Genomic DNA, 25,746 nt, shown 5'->3' with positions numbered 1-25,746 from the left:
TCATTCTCGTCTATTCAAATAGCTTGATATATAAGGACTTCAGATGGGATGTAAAGCTCTTCCCACCACAACAATTGAATTGCAGCAACAACTAAAAAAACTGGAGAAACTCAGCAGGTCAAGGGTTTCCACAGATCAAGATTCTAACATCTGTAGTTTCTTGTGTCTCTGTTTTCTCAGATGCTTCCTGACCTCCAGAATATTTCTAGCACCTTTATTCTGTGGGTCGCTTTTCTTCCCAGTTAATCCAGCAATTCTGGCCAGAGTTGAACTGACAGGCTGTGCGATTGTGGACACAAGAGACTAAAATCTGGAGCAAAGAACAAAGTGCTTGAGTGACTCAGCAGGTCAGGCAGCATCTGTGGTGGCAGGGGGTGCTTGACCATCCATGTGCCTTCACAGGTACTGCCTGGTCCCCTTGCTTCAGCATTTTGCCAGCTCTGATGAAGGGTCTTTGATATAAAATGTTTCAATTTCCACAGATGCTGTCTAATCTCCAGAGTGTTTCCAGCTCTTTTTTGTTTATTTTTATTCTGTGTCCATCCAATTGTTTGTGCCACTTAATCTGGCAGTACTGGCCTGATTTGAGAGTTGACAGACTGCTTGTGGAAATATTAGAGACTGGAATCTGGGGCAAAGAACTAAATACTCGTGGGACTTGGCGGGTCAGCAAACATTTGTGGAGCGAAATGGCCAAATGCGCTTTGGAACCTTTCAAGGCTGGAGTAGAGGAGATAGCCGGTTGAAAGAGGTGAGAGGAAAAGGTGACCTGCTGAATTCCTTCAAGAATTTTGATTTTTTTTTTTGCTGCAATTCAATTGAAGTGGTGATAATGGGTCTGCATCCCATTTAAAAACTTTGTCCATCAAGCTATCTGGTAGGCGAGGAGGCTGGGGAAAGAAATCGTTCATTGATACTCAATGGCCATCCAGTTCCCACAGAAGAGAGGTTAGCACTTGAAATGACCCATTGGTAATTGTCCTCAGAATTGGGATGGATTCTGAACCATAATCCTCCAGATATTATAAAATGTATAACTACACTTTTTTAAAGTTTCTTATGGAGTAGCATAGTTTAATTTGATTGGTATCATTTATTGTTGCTTGATTATTGTAAGTCCCCATCTGGGATATGTGATTAATTTCTGGAAAAAATTTGAGCCTGTGGCTTTTATCAGTTCCATTTACAATCTGAGAGCTATTTGTCCTCAATCGGAGAGCTACAGATTTGAGCTTCAATTTAGAGGTTAGCACGAATCATCTGGTATTGATGTTAAAGAAGGAACTGCAGATGCGGGAAAATCGAAGGTAGACAAAAGTGCTGGAGAAACTCAGCGGGTGCAGCAGCATCTATGGAGCGAAGGAAATGGGCAATGCTTCGGGCCGAAACCCTTCTTCAGCCTTCTCAGTCTGAAGAAGGATTTCGGCCCGAAACGTTGCCAATTTCCTTCGCTCCATAGATGCTGCTGCACCCGTGGAGTTTCTCCAGCACTTTTGTCTACCTTTGGTCTTGATGTTAGTTTGTTATTGTCAAGTGTACTGACATATGGTGGAAAAATTAAAATGCATCACGTAGTGCAAAATAGAAAAAGGCAGTGCGAGTATAGATGGAGTCGATGGAGGGAGCATTGGTTTCTGTGATGGACTGGAAGGAGAAAGGACGAGGCGGGGACAGTAGGCTGTGGGAGAGCTGGGGAGGGGAAGGAAGGAGAAAGCAAGGGTGTAAATTGCTGCAAGCAAAATATGAGGTGCTGCTCCTCCTATTTGCGGTGGGACTCACTCTGGCCATGGAGGAGGCCCAGGGCAGAAATGTCGGATTAGGAATGGGAGGGGGAGTGCTGAGTCTCCCGGAGATCAGGTTGGTTAGTGCGAACTGAGCGGAGGTGTTGGGCGAAGTGATCGCCAAGCCTGTGCTTGGTCTCACCGAAGTATAGCAGTTAACACCTAGATAGATGCGGATGCAATAGATGAGGTTGGAGGAGGTGCAGGTGTACCTCTGCCTCACTTAGAAAGACTCCTTGGGTCAAATCGATATATCAAATGGATAAATCAATAAGTCTTTGGTGGCATGCTGACTTTCTTTAGCCTTCTGCGGATTTGGAGGTCTGTATTTTCTTGGCCTTAGCATCAATGTGATTGTATCAGAACAAATAGGTGATATTTACACCTGGGAACTTGATGCTCTAACCTACCTTCAATAGTTGAGCGAGTACTCCACCCTGCTTCTTGAAGTCGATGACAGGCTCCATCTTACTGACATTGAGGGAGAGTTTGTAGTCTGGACACCATGCTACTAAACTCTATAATCCTTCCTGTACCCGTCTCGTCATTATTCAAAGATCTGGCCCATTGCAGTGGTGTCATCTGCAAACTAATAAATTGATTTAAAGAAAAGCATTTAGCTTCACAGCCTTGAGTGTATAGGGAGTATACTAAGGAGTTGCCTATCCTCACTGATTATGGTCTATAGGTCAGGCAGTTGTGGATCCAATTACAGAGGAAATGTTGTGACTTAAGTCCAAAAGTTTAGATATGACTGGAATTGTGGCGTTGAGTTGGAGCAATCTCAATAATAGGAGTCTGACATAGGTGTTATCCAGATGTTTTGAGGGTGAGTGTAGTGCCAGGGAGATGCCATTTCTTGTGGAGGTGGCAGGCAAATTGCAGTGGATTAAAGCTGTTTTTTAAGGCTGGAGCTGATGTGTGACATGACCGCAATGGGTGGCACAGCTAGTAGAGCCTCACAGTGCCAGAGACCATGTTCGATCCAACCTCAGATGCTGATTGTGCGATGTTTGCACATTCTCTCTGTGACCACATGGATTTCCTTCGGGTGCTCTGATATCCCCCCCACATCCCAAGACGTGCAAGTTTGTAGGTTAATTGGCTCTCCAAGTTGACCCTAGTGTGTAGTCGGACAGTGAGATAATAGAACTAGTGTGAACAGCTGATCTACAGTCGACGTGTCCTGAAGGGCCAGTTTTCATCCTTTATCTCTAAGCTAAACTAAACCAAACCTGCCTCACGAAGCTCATGATTGTGGATGCCAGAGCCATTGGCCATTGCATTGAGGCATGCTGCCATGATTTGTTTTGGTAATGAGATGGCAGTAGTCTTAAAGCAGGTGTGAAGATCAGATTGGAATAGAGCGAGGTTAAATATGTCCATGAATATTCCTGCCAGCTGGTCAGTGTGGTTTCCGAGGACACGACTAGGGACTCCATACGTGCCGGTCACCTTCCGCAGGTTCGCACACACAATGACCACTCTGATGTCTATGACGATGACACTGGGTGCAAGCCCACCAGAAGTGAGAAACAACCATTCACTGACTTTCCGTTCCTCATTCTGGACTGTGCACTTTTTAAAATTTTACTTTCTCTATAATGCTACGATGCTCTGGCAGGGCTCTCACTTAATTTTTTTCACTGTTGCCAGCCGGGCAACCTAGGCAGCTTTTTAGGTTGCCGAATGACAGTTTACGTGGTCATTTAAGACGGTTTGCATGACGCGTGCGATAATGTGCTCGGACGAAGTGTGTAGTTACCATTCGGAATTATGCTCAATGAAGCATTCACATATTATTTCTGCTTCAAATAAATTCACAAACTAAACATATTCACCAATCAAGACATGATATATACCACAATGACATGCAGCAAAATTATAATACAATATCTCGACTCTTTTTACGTTGCAATGAATGCAATTTCTATTATTTCTTTCCACTTCCAAACTAAAATGTGGTTGGATTATTCAGCGTATGATCAACCTGTGCCAATAAATCCTTGACCATGGTAACATATATGTTTAACACTACAGATTGATGCAAGCATGTTTTCTGTGAAGGACCAAAAATTATCATGATATGGCCATAGCATGGGTCTTTTCCTCTTGAATCTTCAATCATCAATCTCTGTTATGCCCAGTCACAGCAAGGTAAGTTGATAAAGAATTGAATCGATCTGTTTGACACCTTTGAAGGTAGACACAGTAACACCATCAAGAGGGGAAAAATAGATACATAATATATCCCTTCTGCTCTAGGATTTTGTAATTTAAAAGAAATAAAGCGAATGGAACCGTACTTTAATTTTCTTTTTCCTGTAACATACTTGTTACTGTATTATTATTATTACCTGACCAGACCTATACCATACTTTTGAATGTACATAGTACCTATTTTACTCTGTGCCCACTAAGAAGATGAATCATGGAAGTAGGTGACTATTGAATCAATCATGGAACTTGGCAAGTGAGATTGCCCAGAAGGGCAATAAAAATGGCTGGTGGGTTTTTTTTGGGGGGGGGGAATATCAACTTTAAATGAACAGAAACATTATATTTGTGAGTACATGTAACTTTTCTGCTTGATATTTAAACCATCTCCTGTAAAGCAAAGTAAAGACAGAGCTGTTCAAATACCTATAAAAGTCACTTTAATTGTCATCTGAGTCGCTCTCGAGCAGAGCATCCGCATCAGACTTGTCAGGGTGAGGTCCTGAGGCAGATGCTGCAGCTGGGTCTTCTCCCATGTCAGGCCTCCTTGCCCTCATCCCTCCTGCAGGCCTCAAGCTGATGGCTGGCCGGGGATCAAGGTCCTTGATGTTACAGGCATACACCATGATGAGTAGCTGGTCTGTCACCTGGTCATCCTGGAGGGAACTTCTGATGGTGGTCTTCAGCTGCTTCAGCAGGCTGAAGCCTCGCTCAGCCTCAGCTGAACTTGCCGGGATGGTAAGGACGAGGTCAAGGAGAATGCAGATGTTGGGTAGGTCTTCTGGTGTGGGACTTCAGGAACACCATGTTGTATCACAACAACCCTTTCAGCAACATGGCTGTTACTTGGCACTACCGTGGAGCATTAGGGGGAGCTTCAATGCCCAAATTTCAGGGTGGGTTTCTGATGAAAAAGTGGGGGAGAACTGGTAAGCAAGAGACAGAGTCACGAAGACAGAGAGACAGAAAGAGCAGAGACAGATAGAAAGACAGGGACAGGTACATGGATAGATCAGGTTTGGAGGGATATGGACCAAACGTGGGCAGGTGGCTTTGCAGTTTCACCCGTGGGGTGAGGGATTTAAGGGCCTGTCCCACTTGGGCGACATTTTCAGCGACATCCTAAAAAGTGGTTGTTGCGTCGTGGTTTGGTCGTGACACATGTAGTGATGCGCGGTGTCTCCCTGTCGCCTCAGGATTTTGGAATGTTCAAAATCCAGGGGCGACATTTGGGTGTCTCATCATGTCGTGCACCCTGTCACACGCTGACGTATGCTGTCCTGCGACGCCCGGTTAGGGTTAGGGATGGGCTGTAAAATATTCTTCCTTCAATGCATGGATTTTAAACAATATATTAAAATTAATACAATGAAATCAATTGTGCAAATGAAAAGATATCCGAATCGTTCAGTTTTATTTGTATTGGTCCGCTTCCAGATCCAAATCACCGTCTCTAACTTTTCACAGGGATGGATTAATTGAGTGTAGACTGAACTCCTCTCTCCCCTCCACCCCCCTCCCTTCCCCATCCCCTCCACTTCCTCTTCCCCGCTCCACTTTTTCTCCCCTTCTCCACTCCCCCCCCCCCCCCCCATCCCCTCACATCCCCTTCTCCCCCTCTCCCTCCCTTCTCCCCCTCTCCCTCCCTTCTCCCATTTTCCAATCCTTCCCTCCCACTTTCCCAGACGCCCCTCATTTGTGGACCCAGCCTGTGACAGCTAGATCCCACTAATAGTACTGCGCAATGTCTACTCCACGTCATCTGTTTCAAGGGCGTGTCCCACGAGCATGCGACTCCATGCGGCAAGCGCAACCGTACGGCCTCGCGGGGCCGGTCCCACTTTGATCGCCGGAGCCGTATGGAGTTGTGCGGAGCTGGTCCCGACATCGCGCGGGGCTCCGAAAAAAGTGACCGTGTTCAAAAATTCAGCGCGGCAACGACCTGCCACCCCGCAGCCGCCTCGACGCCATAAGCACCGCCTCGACGGGCATACGCAGCGCCTTGATGCCGTATGTCACACCCAAACTTCCCGCGGACTTCGCTCGAACATTGGAATTATACTGGAACATTGACAACATTGCCTGTACCCAGTTGAAAAGCCCGCTGTCTCTGGGGGTTTGGAGAGATCATTGGAAGAGAGATCTGCCTCTGGGACAACTCGTGCCCAACAGTTTAGTTCCCATGCAGAATATTGGGGGTTCGAGTCCGACCTCTGGGGCCCCTGTGTCACATTTAGTTCAGCGATACAATGCCCTTCGGCCCACCGAGTCCGCACCGACCAGCGATCCCCTGCACACTATCCCACACACGCTAGGGACAATTTATAAATACCAAGCCTACCAACCTAGAGTTAGGATTAGAGTTACCTCCCGCACTCCAAAGGTTTGTATAAATTGTCCCTAGTGTGTGTGCGATAGTGTGCGGGGGATCGCTGGTCGCAGGCTGGGTCCACAAATGGGGGACGTGCGGAAAGTGGGTGGGGGTGGTTTGGATTGGAGAAGGGAGGGAGAAGGGGATTGGGGGGAAGAAGGGGGAAGGGGAGAAGCGGCTCAGGCGCTCGACACTGCTGCAAATTGTTCTGTTCCTGTTGTTCCCTTAAAGAGCCTGTCCCACTTTGCGTCCCCCCCCCCCCCCCCCCCCCCCCCCCCCCTTCTCGGCGACTGTGGAGCGTCAGTATCCTTTAAAACTGTCACTGACGCTCCACGGTCGCCGAAAACAAATCGCAGGTCCTTTAAGGGAACAAAAGTAACAGAACAATTTGCAGCGGTGTCGAGCGCCAATCCGCTGGTTCACAAACAAGCAGCAACTCCACAAGGCAAGGCAGGGAACAAGGATAGGGCAGAAGCTCTCTAAGAAACACCAGCACAGTTTGCATCAGGTCGTCCGCTATCCACATCAGCCAAGCTTTCCTTCGCTTGTCAAGCCGGGCAAAATGACTAGGCTTTTTGGTTGTCTGGCGGGACTTTAGGTGGCCATTGGCACCTGGGCAACTGTTAATTTTGAGCCCTGTCTGGCACTATATTCTGCACTCATGGGTATTTTTTCTTTGTACCTGTTGTATAACTTTGCTTATGTTTGTTATTTGGAAAAATTATCCTTTTCTTAAGAAATGGAATCTACAGGACATTGTTAATGGGAAAGTAGTGTGGAGAAAGGCATGTCATGTGTGGTTTGAAGAGCAAATCTTGTAGTTTACAATGCCAAAATTAAAAGGTTGAGGAAAAATAAGGTGTACAGATTCGCTTATTGGTTACAATCTGAGGAGTATGACGATACTACTGATTATGATATGCCAATGTACCAGCTAGCAACTTCTTCATAAAGACTTGGTCTATTGCTAGAAATTGTAATTTATTTACCTATCTGTTACGGACTTACAGCATATTAAACAATAATATTAAAGTTCTGATCTTGAGAATATCACATTTTTGAATTTTCAAGGCAGTCTGGGTGTTTATTACTATTTCTGTCACAACGGTCAATTTTGTAATTAGCTACAATTAGGTAATTAACTAATTATATGCTTTAATTTCAGGTCATCCAAGTAAGATATTTTATATTTGTTTCAGAATGCTTCAATCTAAAATAACTGAAAATTTCACTCGGTTCTCTTAATTTTTAAGAAAGTTACGGGCTTTTGACTGACCTCGATCACAGCTTTTGCATTAAGTCAATGGAAAAGCAATAGGGAACAAGATGCTAATTTCCGAGTATGAAAATGACCATAACTTTTTTAATACTGAAGACATAAAAGTGAATTAGGTGTCAAATTAAATGTCTTTTTATGCTTTATCTGATGAGATAAATTGCAAACTTGATTTTTTTAATTGCAAAATGTTGTAACATTGTTACTTTCTCTGTATAATGCATCAATACCAACCAATACCGAAATCTTCTCTAGTATATTCTGTATTCACTATTAATGCTAATGTGTTGTATTTAGAATTTTTTGTTTCATGTTTTTATCTGTATGTCTTCCAGTCTGCCATATTAATAATTCATGTAAACTTAAGGCAAGGTCCACGTTTGATGTATTTATAGTATAATTGCCGTATGATCACCTCTGTACCTCTGACTATCACATTGCATCCCTGTCTAGACTTAATTGAAGGGCTGTATTAGGCTCATTCTCAGTAAATCTTTAAGATGTAATGGAAATTTGAATTTTTAGTATGGTCAACATTTTTTTGTTAGTCATTTGTGAAAAGAATGGTTAAAGGGATATGAAATGGGAGCAGGTGGCAGAGTAATCCATAAGATTGGAGGAGTAGAGGTGAGATTTTAACTGCTTTCAAAGGAAATGGCACCATACTATCTTCAAAGATTCATCGTTGTTAGTGGGATCCTCAGCAAAAGTCAGGACATCGACATCTCCAATCGTTGGTCATGAAGAAACGATGAGATCATGAAAATTAAAAATATAACAAAATATTGTGGATCGAGTGTGTAAGTGGAGCCATGGTTTTGAATGGTGGGTCAGGATCCATGAGTTGTATGGATGACTCCTGCTTCAAGTTGTGTTCTAATTAATGTTGTGGAGGTTATGGTCTCCTGTGGAAAGTGTACCCAGCATGGTGTCATTATTGCTCTCCGACTGTGCTGTCCAGAGGCACAGATTGCTTCATTAGCTAAAATATAAAATATGCTGAGAAATACACAAAATACATGTAGAGGGAGAAAACAGCTAGTATTTCACGTTAGTGTCTTTTCCTCAGAAATGAAAGTAAAAATGAAATATGCTTATGGGCTTGAATCCCTGCACGCTGCCCGGAGAGGACGCTGGCGTTGACTGTTCGCCGCTTCTCCGCCCGCTGTCCCCCACCCCGACGTCTGTTACCTACCTGTTAACTGTTACCTACCTACCTGCCTGTACCTGTGCCTGTGCACCATCGACGCTGGACACCTCCTGTGCCTGTTCTCCATCGATGCTGGACGCTGGATGCTGGGCACCTCCTGTGCCTGTGCACCATGGACGCTGGACACCTCCCTGCACCAGCTGGATCATCTCTACACCCGCACTGCTGGACAACCTCTCTGCACCTGCACTGCTGGATACTCTCTTCACCTGCACTGCTGGACAACCTCTGCACCCTCATCACTGGACTACCTCTACACCTGCTCTGCTGGACAACCTATTTGCTCCCTCAATTGCTGGACACCTCGCTGCATCTGCACTGCTGGTCAACCTCTTTGCTCCCTCACTGCTCGACACCTCGCTGCACCCGCTCTGCTGGACAACCTCTCTGCTCCCTCACCGCTGGATACTCTCTCCACCTGCACCTGCACCGCTGGACACCTCTCTGCACCCTCACCATCATGCTCAAATACTCGACTCTGCAGATGGCTGGTTTCTGCAACAACCACATCCCATCCTGCATCCAGGTCGTTAAACAGCTTGGACTTCTGCGTCGACCCCGTTACATCCACAGAGGCTCTCGGCGCAGGCGTGTTTGCTTCAACCACGGACGTTCCATTCCATCCCTCTGCTCATTACCACGCTCTGCCCCCCCTCAACCGCGTCACCCCCCACCCCAGCTGACCGCACGCACTGTCAACCGGGACAACCTCAGATTTCTCCAGCCTGCCCCCATCCCTCCACCCTCTCACAATGCCAACTTTGCCCTCCTCAACACCAGGTCGCTCAACAACAAAGCCCTTGCCCTCCATGAACTAATCATTGACAACACTCTGGACTTCCTTCTGCTCACTGAGACCTGGCAACAACCCAATGTCTTCTTCTCCCTCAATCAAACATCCCCACCTGGATTTAATTACATTTCCAAACCCCGCCCCTCCCGCCATGGAGGTGGCCTCGCTGTTATTTTTAACCAGAATTTTCGTATCACTGAACTTGCCTTCCCCCCAGTAGCATCATTTGAATTCCTCGCCTTCAAAGCCCTTTCCTCCATGACAGTCATCCTCATTTACCGGCCACCTAAACCAAACCCCTCCTTCCTATCTGACTTCACTGAATTCCTCACACTTGCCTCATCCCTCTCCCCACGTCTGCTGCTACTTGGTGACTTAAATATTCACATGGACTCCCCCACCTGCAAGCTCGCATCTGAATTCGCCTTTTTACTTGACAACTTCTCTCTCACTCAGCACGTCACCTTTCCCACCCATGACAAAGGTCACATCCTTGACCTGGTCTGCTCCACAAATCAACCGGTACTCGACCTCCATCCTTGCCTCTTCCCCCTCTCTGATCATAAGCTTATACGGTTCACCATCCCTTCTCCGACACCTCGCCCCGGCTTCCTCCGAGAAATCACCTTCCGTAATCTAAAATCCATTGATCCCCACCATCTCTCTGACCCCCTCTCCACCACTCTCCCCCTGGACTCAACCCCCATCTCACCTGATGATGTCACAAACCATCTCAACTCCACCTTGTCTACCTCCCTTAACACTATGGCCCCCCTCAAAACAAGAACCATAACTTTCAACACATCTTCACCCTGGTACACACCTGCACTTCGTAAACTGAAACAGACTGGTCGCCGACTTGAGCGACTCACAAATAAATCACCTCTCACAGTCCACCTTGAAGCTTACAAACTCCACCTCACTGATTACAAAGATGCCCTCATTGCTGCAAAATCTGCCTACCTCTCCTCCATATTCACCGATCCCTGCCTAAACCACAGAACCCTCTTCTCCACAGTGGGCAACCTCCTCAAGCCTCGAGCCAACACTCTCCCTACCTCTACTCCGGGTCTCTGCAACTCATTCCTCCACTTTTTCGCTGATAAAATCAGCACCATCTATCAATCTTTATCCCCTGTACCTGACTCCCCAGCATCTACTCCACCACCTACCAAGGCCCCTCCTTTCAACATCTCCACTGACCTCCTTACCCCTCCTCCACACTGCTTCCTCTCCCAGTTTGACCTGGTCACCCCTATTGAAATCTCCAAACTCATCAGCTCTTCCAAACCAACTACCTGCTCCCTCGACCCTCTCCCCACTCCCCTGCCGAAGTCCTGCCTCCCCGTTCTCTGCCCCTACCTCACTAATCTCTTCAACTCCTCATTGTCCCAAGGAATTGTCCCCTCCGCTTTCAAAACTGCTGCTGTTACACCAATCTTAAAGAAACCTGGTCTTGATCCCTCCTCTCTCATTAACTACCGCCCAATCTCAAACCTCCCCTTTCTTTCAAAAACCCTGGAGCGTATCGTTGCGACGCAACTTCATTCCCACCTCCTCACCTACTTGAACCCCTCCAATCTGGCTTTCATAGCACAGAAACTGCTCTCCTCAAAGTCCTCAACGACCTCCTCACCTCTGCTGACACTGGTTCCCTCAACATCCTCATCCTCCTCGACCTGAGCGCAGCCTTCGATACAGTGAACCATAACATCCTGCTCACCAGACTCAAAGACCTCGGCATTGAAGGCTCTGCACTCAGCTGGCTCCGTTCCTACCTTTCCAACAGATCCCACTTCATCTCTCTCCACAACCACACCTCTGCTACAGCCACAATCACTCAAGGCGTTCCCCAAGGCTCCGTACTCGGCCCCCTCCTCTTCATCATCTACATCGTCCCCCTTGGTCAGATACTCCGCCACTTCAACCTGGACTTCCACTGTTACGCTGATGACACCCAGATCTACCTCGGCACCAAATCCCCCCACAACCCCCCCCCTCTCCCATATCAACTCCTGTTTGTCAGCTATAAAAACCTGGATGCAACATAATTTCCTCAAACTCAACAGCGATAAGACAGAATTCCTCCTCATAGGCTCCAAAGCCACACTCAGCAAAATCAATAACCCCACTCTCACCATCGACGGCACCACTGTCTCCCCATCTCCCCAGGCCCGCAACCTTGGCGTGATCTTTGATTCCACCCTCTCCCTTGAGCCTCACATCCGCCATGTCATTAAAACCTCCTTCTTTCATCACTCCAGTCCTCTCCTCAAACAACTTCACTGGCTTCCCATCTCCCACCGGATCAACTACAAAATCCTGATCCTCACTTACAAAGCTCTCCACCATCTGGCCCCCCCATATCTCACTGACCTCCTCTCCCCCTACCAACCCTCACGGTCCCTCAGATCCACATCAGCCGGCCTCCTCTCCATCCACAAGTCCAACCTCCGCAGTTTTGGGGACAGAGCCTTCTCCAGGGCAGCTCCCAGGCTCTGGAACTCCCTCCCCCAACTGATCCGCAATTCCGTGTCCCTCACCATCTTCCAGTCCCGCCTCAAGACCCATCTCTTCACCTCTGCCTATCCTTAGCCCCACGTCCCCCTCCCTTTTCATCTGTGCATTAATTGCCTCATATTGTGTTTTGTATTGAATTCTGTCTTTGCTTTGTGTACTAGTCATGTCTCTACTATTTATTTCATTCCCCTTACATGTTTTTCCTCTACCTGCTAAATTTTTGTAAGGTGTCCTTGAGACTCTTGAAAGGCGCCCATAAATAAAATTTATTATTATTATTATTATTAGATCTTGCGTTCTGTTATTGGGCTTTCTCACGGGGTGACTTGACGCAAGAGGTAACCAGAGTTGAACATCGTGGGAACCTCGTACGATAACCGTACGGCATTCGTGGACCACCGTGGCGCTAACGGCAGGTACTCGTATAACTTGTTGACTCGGGAGAAAATTCAAGCAAGCTTGAATTTCTCCAAGAGTGACTTGTACACTTGTGGTTGAAGATTGCAACATTATATGCACGTAGTGGCCAGTGCGATATCCGTAATAACTCTTGCGTTTACCGTGGGAACTCCTGCGAACGGTGAACCCGGAAGCTGGACACAGGGGACAGAAGGTGAGTAAAAAAGGTGGTCTCAATATCGCCAATAGAACATGTGTCCATCGAGGACGTCCCACCTCATTGTCATTGTTGGAGAATCTTTTTCACTGGAACACTTGCAGAGATGGCTCCCAGAAAAGCTCAAAGAAAGGGGGTAAAGCATGTCAGAAAGGTTTTTGCCATTGCAGGAGAATGAGGAGGAGACGCAGCAAGAGAGACAGGTGGAGAGGCAACAGGAGATGCCACAGATAACACTGCCTGTGGGCTCCTTGGAGCAGGGAGAGGGTGAGCAAGGTGGATTTCAGATTGCCTCCCCAGTAGCCGTTGTAGGAATAGCCTCAACAGACGCGTATATAAAGGGAAGATGGCAGAAGGTAAGGCCATATAACTTCACCCGGGAACAAGAGGGGGAACTTGTAGAATGGTACCAATTCAACGAAATTCTTTACGATAAATCCAGAGAGGATTACAGAAACAGGGAGAAAAAACGGAACCTGCTGGAGACGAAGGCTGCGGAGTATCCCGGGTGCTCATGTGAGTATATATAACGATATATTAGTACATCAACAGGAAAACCATTTAATGTTATCCATGATTTAAAAACATACATTGCTATTGATGTAAAAGTGCTGTTTTTGCAGTTAACTTAAACTTCTCTTATAAGTGTGTCTGTGCCCTGCAGCTGCAAAGTAAAAAAGTCGCAGACAGCTTTTACACGCTCTGTGTTTGAAGTTGGAATCATGTCTCCAAGAGCCATAAAATAAATTATGCATGAGGGCAGGCAATTTTCACTTGTAATGCTTGTCTTAAAAAAGGCTATCTGTATTTACAAACTTGTGCTCAGGTATCCAAGAAGCACAAGAAATACCACATTAAATGCGGAGGGCAGGCTCTTAAACAGGCCTCTATTTACTGTCCAGAACTTTTAATATAACGGAAGACATCCAATGCTAGAAGTTCTATTTAATTCCACCACTCTACTTTAATGCAGATGACCAACTCATGCAATGGTTCACGAATCTCACCCTTCTGCCTTCACGCAAGCGTCCTCGATTCACATAAGCGCGTCAATGAAAAACACCACCATCCTGTACTCGAAACTACTTAGTACAGGCATGTCTCCAAATGAGCCAATTCAACCAAGGGAGGATATTTATAGTGTGTGAAAAAAAAGTGACATCATTTGTGCCACGTGATGATTTAACAACACTTCACAGTTCACAATGTTCATCAAGATTTAACGGGAAAGCTCGGGAGACGGACAAGTCACTCGCACAAATAACAGAAATGCCGCGTACCCGTGGGAACTCTTTATCTACCCCCCGTTATATCGTGTGATATCGTGCTCGACCACGACCACTTCACTCTGGTTACATCTTGCGTCAAGTCGCCCCGTGAGAAAGCCCCATTAAGTTTACATGAATTATGAATTTCAGTGCAACTTATCTGAAAAGGTAGGAATGGAAAAGAATATCATGTACTTATCAACAAACATCCTGCTTCTGGTTTTATGATTGAGGAATTGTCATTGAAGTAGTGTCATTGGTAAAGGAACTGAAACAGTATGGCATGGGGTAGTACCTTGCAGAATGCGACTGGGATTTAGTTTAGAGATACAGTGTGGAAGCATGCACTTTGGCCCACACCGACCATTGATTATTACGTATCGGTACGTATATATATTTGTGAGTATGTACACACACTGAAATCTTTTCCCTCTAGTTTATTATATTGTTTACAGTGTACTATGTTTACATATTCTGTTGTGTTGCTGCAAGTAAGAATTTCATTGTTCCGTCTGGGACATATGATGATAAAACACTTGACTCTCTTGACTTGATCACCTGCACACTAGTTCCATGTTATTATTTTGAGAGGGCTTGTACAAAAACAGACTGGATGTCGAGAGGATGTTTCCACCAGTGGGAGAGTCTAGGACTAGAGGTCCTAGCCTCAAAATTAAAAGCTGTTATAGGAAGGAGTTGCGGAGGAATTTCTTTAGTCAGAAGGTGGAGAATCGGTGGAAATCTGTCACAGAAATGTGTGGAGGCAGTCAGTGGATATATTTAAGGCAGAGATGGATAGATTCTTGATTAATACGGGTGTGAGGTTATGGGGAGAAGGCAGGAGAATGGGGTTAGGAGTGACATCAGCCATGATTGAATAGATGATAGACTGAATGGCCTAAAGGGCCTGTCCCACCAGCATGCGATTGCATGTGTCTAGCGCGACCAAACGTGGTCGCTTGAGGCGTATGGAGTTGTGCGGGGCTGGTCCCGACATCATACTCACCAATCAGCTGGGCAGGAGGCAGGCCGATTGAATTTGGACGTCGGACGGTGACGTCATCACGCAACGGCACGCCGGGTGGTGACGTCATCGCGCAGCACCACGTGCTAGGCGTACGCCATCAAGACGCTGCGTACGATGTCAAGACGCTGCGTACGATGTCAAGACACTGCGTACGCCGTCAAGACGCTGCGTATGCCCTCAATACGCCTGCGGGCCGACAGGCCGTTGGCGCGCGGAATTTTCGGACAGTGCAGGATTTTTGGAGCCCCGCGCGATGTCTGGTCCAGCCCCGCACAACTCCATACGCCTCCGCGGTTAGAAGTGGGACCGGCCCCGCGCAGCCGTACGCCTCAAGCGACCACATTTGGTTGCGCTAGACGCATGCATGCTGGTGGGACATGCCCTTAATTCTACTCCTATCTCTATGATCCCATTTTCACATCCTACACGCTAAGAGCAATTTACAGAAGCAAATTAACCTACAATCCTGCATGCCTTTGGAATATGGGAGGAAACTGGAGCACATGGAGAAAAGCTTTTGACAGCACTGGGCCTGTGCCCGCTGGAGTATTGAAGGATGAGGGGGACCCCATTGCAACTTACCAAATAGTGAAAGGCCTGGTTAGAGTGAATGTGGAGAGGATATTTTCACTAATGGGGAAAGTCAAGGACCAGAGGCAATAGCCCCAGAATAAAAGGGACATACCTTTACAAAGGAGATGAGAAGGAATTTCTTTAGTCAGAGGATGGCGAATCTGTAGATTCTTTGCTGTGGAAGCTAAGTCGATGGACATTTTTAAGGTGGAGATTGACAGATTTGTGATTAGTAAGGTGTCGGGGTTATTGGGAGAAGGCAGGTGAATGGGTTTGAGATGGAAATATAGATCAGTCAAGATTGAACGAAAGAGTAGGCTTGATGGGCCGAATGATCTAATCCTGCTCCCAGAATTTATGAACTATAGAAATCACGTGATCACCATCTTCCCCATGTAGTAGCATGATGGTGGCCAGGGTTATATGGGTCCTTGCTATAAGCTGCTGCATTAAGGTAGTGCTTCCTGTATATCCCTTGCAAAAATATTGTGCTGTCTGCATTATTTTGTGAATATCTTTACTAGAAAGACTGTCCTGTTCAAGTTGTGGCTCGCCACTACCATCTTGGGGGCAGTATGGGGTGGACAATGAACATTGGCTTTGCCAGCGTTGCTTGCATCCTTGCAAAGAATGAATAAAAGGGGATTTAATTGTGAATATGCACTGGTTGTCTTCATGCAAGTTGTGTGTTCATGTATGTGGGATGTTTGGGGGGGGCATAAAAATGGCTTATTGTGTTTGAACAATATCTGACACTGAAGAGATCACCTTTTTCCACCATGTGCTCCTTTTGCACTCTATCTGTAGCTGTGGGCCAGACATCTTCCTCTTGAAATTGGACGGCCTCTGGTGAAGTACTGACGATGAAATATCGCTCTCAGCTCGCGCACCTATTGGCTTGCCTTGGCTGTCTTGTTTGTGCTGATTTTTCTTAAGGTATGCATTTCCTGCACTTGGTTGCTTCTATTGAGGCCCCTACACCAGAGGTCCCTGGGCAACAAATGGTCAGTGGTTTACTAGTGCCTCACACCCCCCCCCCCCCATCTCCACCCCCCCCCGCCATCTATCCACCCCCCCCGCCATCTATCCACCCCACCGCCATCTATCCACCCCGCACTGATTCACACACCCCCTGACCCTATTGTGCTTCATGGTCTTTAGAGCGAACATTGACTATGTTTGATAACGGATTGCAATCAAATGTGTTTTAATTCCCAATGTTATTATTTGTTTTGACACCTTTAAACATATTACCAAAAGAATATTTGCTGCAGTTATGTCCTTTGGCCATCTCTTGTCAGTTAGTGTTTAAGATCTACTGAGATCTACTCTGAAACCCCAGCCAGACCATCGGTACCGACTGGCTATCCGCCGGCATACCCAACAATTCTCCAACCGGGCACTGAGACCTACTCTGATCGCCATCTCCAACGTGACCCCGCCACTCGCCACATCTTCCCTTCTCCCTCCATGTCTGCCTCCCGCAAAGACCACTCCCTCCGTAATTCCCTTGTCAATTCTTCCCTTCCCTCCCGTACCATCCCCTCCCCGGGCACTTTGCCTTGCAACCGCAAGAGATGCAACACTTGTCCCTTTACCTCCCCCCTCGACTCCATTCAAGGACCCAAGCAATCGTTCCAGGTGCGACCAAGGTTTACCTGCATCTCCTCCAACCTCATCTATTGCATCTGCTGCTCTAGATGTCAGCAGATCTATATCGGTGAGACCAAGCGGAGGCTGGGCGATCGTTTCGCTGAACACCTCCGCTCGGTCTGCAATAACCAACCTGACCTCCCGGTGGCTCAGCACTTCAACCCCTCCCACTCCGTATCCGACCTCTCTGTCCTGGGTCTCCTCCATGGCCAGAGCGAGCAACACCGGAAATTGGAGGAACAGCACCTCGTATTCCGCTTGGGGAGTCTACACAGAGGGAGAACAAGGAGGGAAGAGACAGAGACTAAGACTTTTGCCTCCATCACAGTGAGGAGGTGCTTGGTGAACTCACTGTGGTGGATGTTAATTTGTGTTTATTGTATGTTTTGTTATTTATTATTATATGTATGACTGCAGGCAATGAAATTTCGTTCAGACCGAAAGGTCTGAATGACAATAAAGGAATCTAATCTAATCTACATCCTGGGGGCATGCACATTGAATTCTCCCAATTTTGTTAGTTCTTGCTGTCTCCTCCTCTTCCTCAGCCCTCCTGCTGTCTCCTCCCATCCCCCACCCTTCGGGCTCCCCCTCCTCCTTTTTCCTTTCTTCTCTCCCCCCCCCCCCCCCCCCCCCCCCATCAGTCTGAAGAAGGGTTTCGGCCCAAAACTTTGCCTATTTCCTTCGCTCCATAGATGCTGCTGCACCCGCTGAGTTTCTCCAGCTTTTTTGTGTACCTTCTTGTCAGTTAGTGTAATGTTTAACCTGTCAGATGAGTACAGTCGGTTTTAACAGCTATTATCATAAAATGCCTTTAGAAATGTCTTTGCAACCTGTATATTTTGTTATGGATAAATTATGTGGGAAGCCAGAGTGTTTCTGTGCCAATAGCAATAACGACCCATGCTATGGCCATGTCACGGTAATTTTCGGTCCTTCACATGCTTGCATCAATCTGTAGAGTGCATGGTTAAGCATATATGTTACCATGGTCCAGGATTTATTGACATAGGTTGATCATATGCTGAATTATCCAACCACGTTTTTGTTTGGAAGTGGAAAGAACTAATAGAAATTGCATTAATTGCAATGTGTAAAAAGAGTTGAGATATTGTATTATAATTTTGCTGCATGTCATTGTGGTATATATCATGTCTTGATTGGTGAATATGTTTAGTTTGTGAGTTATTTGAAGCAGAAATAATATGTGAATGTAGACAAAGGTGCTGGAGAAACTCAGTGGATGCCGGCAGCATCTATGGATCGAAGGAAATGGGCAACATTTCGGGCCGAAACCCTTCTTCAGACTGATGGGTTTCGGCCTGAAAAGTTGCCTATTTCCTTCGCTCCATAGATGCTGCTGCACCCGCTGAGTTTCTCCAGCACTTTTGTCTACCTTCGATTTTCCGGCATCTGCAGTTCCTTCTTGAACATAATATGTGAATGCTTCATTGAGCATTATTCCAACTGGTAACTATGCACTTCGTCCGAGCACATTATCGCACGCGTCATGCAAACCGTCTTAAATGACCACCTAAATTGTCATTTGGCAACCTAAAAAGCTGCCTAGGTTGCCCGGCTGGCAACAGGGAAAAAAAGTTAAGTGAGAGCCCTGATTGCGCTATGGCCACAGTGCTATGGGTCACAGACTGTTAGGGGAGGGAGAGAGGAAGAAGGAGAGAGGGAGTGGGAGGGAGGGAATGGGAGGGAGGGAGAAAGGGAGGGTGGGAGAGAGGGAAAGAGGAAGGAGGAAGGCTTCCAAAATGATTTCTACATCACAACGGTGCTAAAAGCAGGAAGCAGCCATTCAAACAGCAGTATACAAAGAGCTGGTAATGAATGCAGTCAAGTAAAGTGCGTAGAAAACATGTCAATTGGTAGCAAAGTTATGCATTCTTGTACTCTTACATGGGTATGACCGCACATTAAAAAAAAAACACTTTTCTCAGCAAAATGGCACCGTGTAAATATACTGATTTCCTCAGCAAAATACTGAATTTCAGGTACTAGAATACTGAAATGCTCTGACAAAACTTGGCAGCATGGGGGGGGGGGGGGGGGGGGGGTAGAGAGGAGGATGATGATATTTGGAAATTGTCAGTAGGCGTAGAATGAGTGGATCAGTCTGAAAAAGGGTCTCGACCCAAAATGTCGCCCTTCTTTCTCTCCAGAGATGCTGCCTGTCCCGCTATATTACTCCAGCATTTTGTTTCTACCTTCGATATAAACCAGCATCTGCAGTTCTTTCCTACACATAGAATGAGTGTGGGATTCCTTTGCCCCTCATCATGGCAGAAACATTGAGTTTGCCTAGCACTAAACAATATAACTGCCAAACTTAGGGCTGCAATTAAATTTCCAACGGGATTTTTATTGAGTTTGGGTTTTTTTGATAGCAGGACGGTTTCATAATAAGCATTATTGACAAAAATGGTTATTTCCAGAATCAATTAACAAATAAGTACACTTGACTTTTTCTTCAGTACATTTATTCCGATACCATATTATTTTCATTGTTATTATATTTAGCTATAGTTCCTGCTAAATTCTATGGTAATGCAGCAACCCTCATTATTTTCTTAACAGTAAATGAGAAGGGTCATTCAATTCATTCCCATTAGAAGAACTGTACCACCAGATGCTCTAGTGTAGTATCTTACACATCGCTCATGGAACCAATTTACAGAAGCACAAACTCGCAGGAAGAGAGCACATAGTAGTAATCTTGACTGCAATTAAATTTATATTATAATTATAATGCATTTTAATTTAGTTTTTCTGATGCTGTGCTGCAAAGTGATGTTTCTGTCTGCTTATGAATACATTTTATGAAATGTCACGTCATTTCTACACTTGTTTCTTGTTTCCCCACATGCAAGAAAAACTGATCAGAGTTTCACAAGGCTGCATAGAAAATGAAAGCAAGAGAAAGATTAAGATCACCGACTTCAAGAAACTAAATGAGGGAAATTCCAGTTGCTTGTATGACTATTTAAAGGTAAGAAATGCTATAGGGAAGGGCTGAAATAATAAATGGTTATGTGATTGGAAAATGTACTGATGTCATTGCAATATAATTTTAAATATATTGAGGAAAGTAATGTGCTTTACACAATTGAATATTTGTTAGTTGGGTTTTAAAAAATAGCTGGACTTTTGATACTTTCCATTTCTAAATTTACCTGACCGATCTGGTAAATTGACTGCAGATCCTGAAAAGGGCATTATGTAAGTTGTGCATGTCCAAGTTCGTTGCATTAAGACTAACCACAGGTTGCATAAGGAGTAGTCAGACCGTCAGCTTAATGTCACTTCTTCAAAACTGTATAATCTGGTTATGTAAGTCCCTTTATAGTTAAAACTAGACTAAGTGTGACCTGTTGGGTCCCTGTCACACGGGAGGTCTGGTCCCCCAACGCAATCCGTTTCCCCCAACGCAATATTCTACCACTCACCCGTAGCCCCCAACTGCGCAGGCGCGACTTAGTTCCCCTCATCCCCCAGCACTCCATCCCCCTCCTCTTCACCCTCCCTCTTCTTTCCCCTCTCCTCCTCGCCTCCCCTATCCCTCCCTCCCTCGCCTCTTCCCTACCCTCAGTCACTCCCTCCCTCCCTCCCTCCATACCTCCCCTCCCTACCCCCTCCTATCCTTCTATCCCCCACTCATCTCCCCTATCTCCCCCACTGCCCTCCTATCCCTCTATTCCACACTCCCTTCCTCCCCCACTCTCCCTCCTCACCTCCTCCCTCTTCATTCCCCTCCTCCTAACCTCCACCCAATCCCTCCCTCACCTCTCCTTTCCCCCACCTTCAGTCCCTCCCTCCATAACTCCCCTCCCTACCCACCTCACCTCCCTCATTCCCCCCCCACTCTCTCTCCTCACCTCCCCAGGATCTCGAGGTTATCGCTCCTCTCCCTTCTTGCGTGCCCCGGAGGAGCATCAGCTGTCGGCGCCCTCAGTGCCAGGCTCAGCGCCCAGGCCTCAGGATCCCCGGCATGAACGGCACGCAGGCGGGATGTGCAGGCAGGTAGGCGGGCCTGCGCCGGCAGGAAGGTGGGCCACGCGGGCAGGTGGGCCTGCACCGGCAGGGAGGCGGGCCGCAGCTGGTGACTGACAGCGGAGCTTTTAAACCTTAATAACTTTGAAAATATACAACCGATTGAAACAAAACTTGATGCATTTGCAGCACAGAACAGCAGTGAATACGGTGGTAAAAAATCGTAGCGCTATCGCGTACCGTTTTTGCACAAAGGTAAAAACAGCTCATACTGGATGATAACAAGATGAGTTTTAGTTATGTATACATAATAGATAGGTTATTGTAAACAAATCTAAATGGCAAATCAGTTTTCAGCACAGGATTTTAGAAAAAGTCAAATCTGTTTGTGACGCTCAGAGATGTGGCTCTGATCAGGGATAGATTAGTTGTGAGCAGCTACTTCCATTTGGAAATAGCAGTATGTTTGGGAGTTCATTTCAGCACAATTTATGGGTTTGGGATTGAGAAAACTCCTTGGGATATATAGGTTGAGTGTATCACAAGCGTAGGTAGGGGAAGTGTGAGGGGCAGCATTTCACTACAAGGAAGGTGGGATTATGGAACAACCTGCCAGAAGAGGTATTTGAGGCAAGTACACTTGAAAGGTAATTGGCTAGAAAATTAAAATTCACTTAAGGTAAATGGCTAGGAAAGGTTTTGAGAGATATGGGCCAAACACAGGCCAATGTTTACCCACTGTTTATAGAACCTTCTAACTTATTTCATTTAAATGAAGATTGCTTGCCTGTTGTAGAACCTGTGATATTTACTAAGAGTTTACTGGACAAATCGGTGGAAATGAGTACATGGATGTAGGTTCTGAAACAGGTGATAGGTCCTATTTGGAATTGTATTTGAGTTTATTTTAAAGTATGACTGTGAATGGTAATTTCTTCTGTAGATGTTATACTTTATTTTGCAACAATTAAGAAACTCCAATTTACAACAGAAGCATAAACTTTAATAGCTAGTAAGCAATAATCTTATCCTGCTTCAGTGACTGTTTCAATTTGGGCTTTCCCCCAATACCTTGTATCATTTTCTGATCTGCCATGGTTTGGAATTTCCAGCAGCAGATCAAATTTCCTGTGTGTAAATTGCTGGTTATAATTAATTTCCAATTCTGCACTTGCATATTTATTTGAGCATGTGCAATTTCCCTGAGCTACTGCCTCACAGCGGCAGGGACCCGGATTCAATCCTGACCTCAAGTGCTGCCTGTGCGGAATTTGTACGCTCTCCCTGTGACAACGTGGGTCTCCTTCAGGTGCTCTGATTTCCTCCCACAGTCCAAAAACACATGCAGGTTTGTGCAATAATTGGCTTTTGTGAAAGTGTGCCTAGTGTGTAGGATGCAAAAGAGGGATGACATCGATGGATGCTGTATCTAAAAAAAAAAAAAGGCTTTTTTGTTATGTACTGACAGTGGAACAATGACGTACATACTTGTAGCATGTAAGCACTTATGGGCGTGTAAGCACTTATAGGCGTGTAAGCACAATACACATAGATAATATTGAATACACAGATTCAATAAACTAATTGGTCTAATAAGAGTGCATAAAGTCCTGAAGCTACAAACAAGAGAACTCCAAAAAAATGCCAGCGATCAGAGGAATAAAATTAAAATGCATATGCTCCTACCATATACAAAGTCTTAGAGTATAGAGATACAGTGTGGAAACGGGCCCACCGACTGCGCTGGGCAACGATCACCCATGTATCTTAGCATTACCCTACACACTAGGGACAATTTACAATATAAACTCCAATTAACCTACAAACTTTTTTTGGAAAGTGGAAAGTCTTTGGAATGTGGGATGAAACCAGAGCACCCAGAGAAAACCCATGCGGTCACAGGGAGAACGTACAAACTCCTTACAGAAAGCACCTGTAGTCAGCATCAAACCTGGGTCTCTGGCGCTGCAATTCTACTGCTGCGCTACTCTACTGCCATTAGTGCAACTAAAGACAGTTCATTGTTCATTTCCCAAAGCAGAATTAATGTCTAAATATTGGTCATAATTTATGTTAAACACAAGATGCATTTTTTCAAAGTCAGTTTTATCTCTTATAAAAGCCCCCCCCCCCCCCCCAAGTTTGTTGTTGGGAGAGGATGAGTAAGTGGGATAACAAAGAACTAATGTGAACGGGTGCTTGATGGCCAGCGTGGGACGGAAGGCCTGTTTTCATGCCATAGTCGAGTAGTGAGGTTCATTTCTCTGCCATGTACACTAGTAAATGGTGCATGTAATCATGTGTTGTCTTTCTGCTGACTGGTTAGCACGCAACAAAAGCTTTTCACTGTACGTCGGTACATGTGACAATAAATTAAACTAACCAACTGGTAGGGACACTTTTTATAGCGTCTTCTACAAACTAATTCTTGTAAATATCTCCCTTTTCTCACTTGATTGTTAATTCTTCCCCTTTTTTTAGGTATATTTCTGAGGCAAAGCCTATAACCGATACAGAATGCAGCATTTAGTGGGATTTCCTCACCAGCCGTGTGATCTTTAAGCTGCATTCCAGTACATTATTTATGATTTTTGAGAGGAGAGGGAATGAATGATTAATCCGACTCATTGTTTCCACAGGAGGCTTTCTGTTTGAATCTGTTCGATTCAGCCTTTGATCAGCTCTTGCTGAAACTGCAGCCATATGATATACTGTGCAGTTGAATGCCAAATGTTATGCATGTTATATGGATGGAGCATAATACAATCTGTCTCCCAGTGACCCGTCACTTGCCTCAGCGATGAGGAGAGCAACATTATAGCCCCCTCCTCCACTAAAATATTGTTAACTAACTCTACACCACAACTATGTATCTCTCTTGGGATCACACCTGTTTCTATCTCTAGCAATCTGACTATCAGGGAACCCCCTCGCCTCAGGTCATCTCTAGCCTGCTGCGATTTGCTGTACCTCTTTTCACTTCCAGTTTCTTTTGCCTGCTCCCCACTATAGTCTGAAGAAGGATTCTGACCTGAAATATCACCTATCCATGTTTTCCAGGGATGCTGCTTGACCCGCTGAGCATTTTGTTTCTATCTAAAATTGAAGCCTTTTTAACTTTTCCCCTTTTTTTTAGTTCAGTGGTAATGTTATTGCAAGATTGAGAACATAAATCTGCTGAAGAATTGTGCTGTTTATTGAAAGGTCCTTTAAAAAGTTGTGTTAAAACAACAACCATAAATCTGTCGGAACAGTTTTCCCAAGGTAGAAATATCAAAAACTAGAGGGCACTAAAGACTAGTGGGTGGCACAGTGGCATAGTTGCTGACTTGCAACACCAGAGACTTCGGTTTGATCCTGACTGCGGGTGCTGTCTGTATGGAGATTGTACGTTCTCTCTCCTGGTGCTCCGTTTTTCTACCATATCACAGACCTGCAGGTTTTTAGGTTAGTTGGCTTCTGTAAATTGTTTCTAGATGTGTAGATGGAATAATGTAGGGATGATCATTGCGGCGGGGAATTGGTGGCCAAGGTAACCTGTGCTGACTCCGTGCCTCACCTCAGTAGAGAATTGACTCAAAGTTAGGGAATATATCAGGAGCCTGTATGAGGTAAGAAAGAGATTTACTGAATGCAGTAATGTGGTTGAGAGCTTTCAGCTATGTAGTGACGTATTTAACAGCAGTAAGTGGAGTTAGAATGCATGTTCACTGCTGCAGGGTCTCGACCTAAATGACAGTCATCCCTCTGCCTCCACAGGGAATGGGCTGCCAGGGGTGTGTAGGAGGCTGATATGTTAGTTGCGTTTAAGAGGCGTTTAGATAGGCACATGGGTATGCTAGCAATGCAGGGATATGGATCATGTATGTGTAGATAAAATTAATCTTGGCATTATGTTCAACACTGACATTATGGACTGAAATGCCTGTTTCTGTGCTGTACTTTCCTATGTTCCAAATGTTTTGTGCAGGGACCCTTACACCAGTTTACTGAGTATCAGTTCTGATGTAGGGTCTCTACCCGAAATGTTGACAATTTTCCACCCTCTCGCTCCCACAACGGATACTACTAGACTTGCTGAGTTTCTACCGCAGTTTGTTTTGGTTTTGCTCATGATGAATTTTAAGACCATTTTTCCACTTGCCAGTTGGTGGAGCTGTAATCAATGTTTAATGTAGTCAAGCTTTTACAGCATCACTCAGTGGCTGCATCAGTACTGTATAAACTGCATAAGATGGCTAAATGTCAGAGTTCTATCCAGCAGCCTCTCATGCAGGTTATGATTTTATCCTATGTTGGCTCAAACAAATAAAAAGGAATATTTTATTTTGAGCTATAATATTAAAATGAGCAGGATAGGTAGGACTCCATTACTTGGAGCACAGGAGGATGAGGGGTGATCCTATAGAGGTGTACAAAATCATGAGAGGAATAGATCGGAT

At 45.5% G+C, this 25,746-nt stretch overlaps 1 protein-coding gene across 2 annotated transcripts in view; it reads left to right on the top strand.

Annotated features, from left to right (window-relative positions):
• The window catches only part of oser1 (oxidative stress responsive serine rich 1), a 42,823-nt gene that overhangs the window by 1,356 nt on the left and 15,721 nt on the right, over nt 1–25,746 (top strand). For both annotated transcript variants that reach the window (XM_033041749.1, XM_033041748.1), the window contains exon 2: nt 20,185–20,303. The gene's annotated coding sequence lies outside the window, so the exon portion shown is untranslated. The remainder of the gene's footprint in view (nt 1–20,184; nt 20,304–25,746) is intronic.

This window comes from Amblyraja radiata, chromosome 23, assembly GCF_010909765.2.
Source record: "Amblyraja radiata isolate CabotCenter1 chromosome 23, sAmbRad1.1.pri, whole genome shotgun sequence".
NCBI lineage: Eukaryota > Metazoa > Chordata > Chondrichthyes > Rajiformes > Rajidae > Amblyraja > Amblyraja radiata.
The sequence above is the reverse complement of the archived record's forward strand: the minus strand, read 5'-3'. Positions and strand labels throughout refer to the sequence as shown.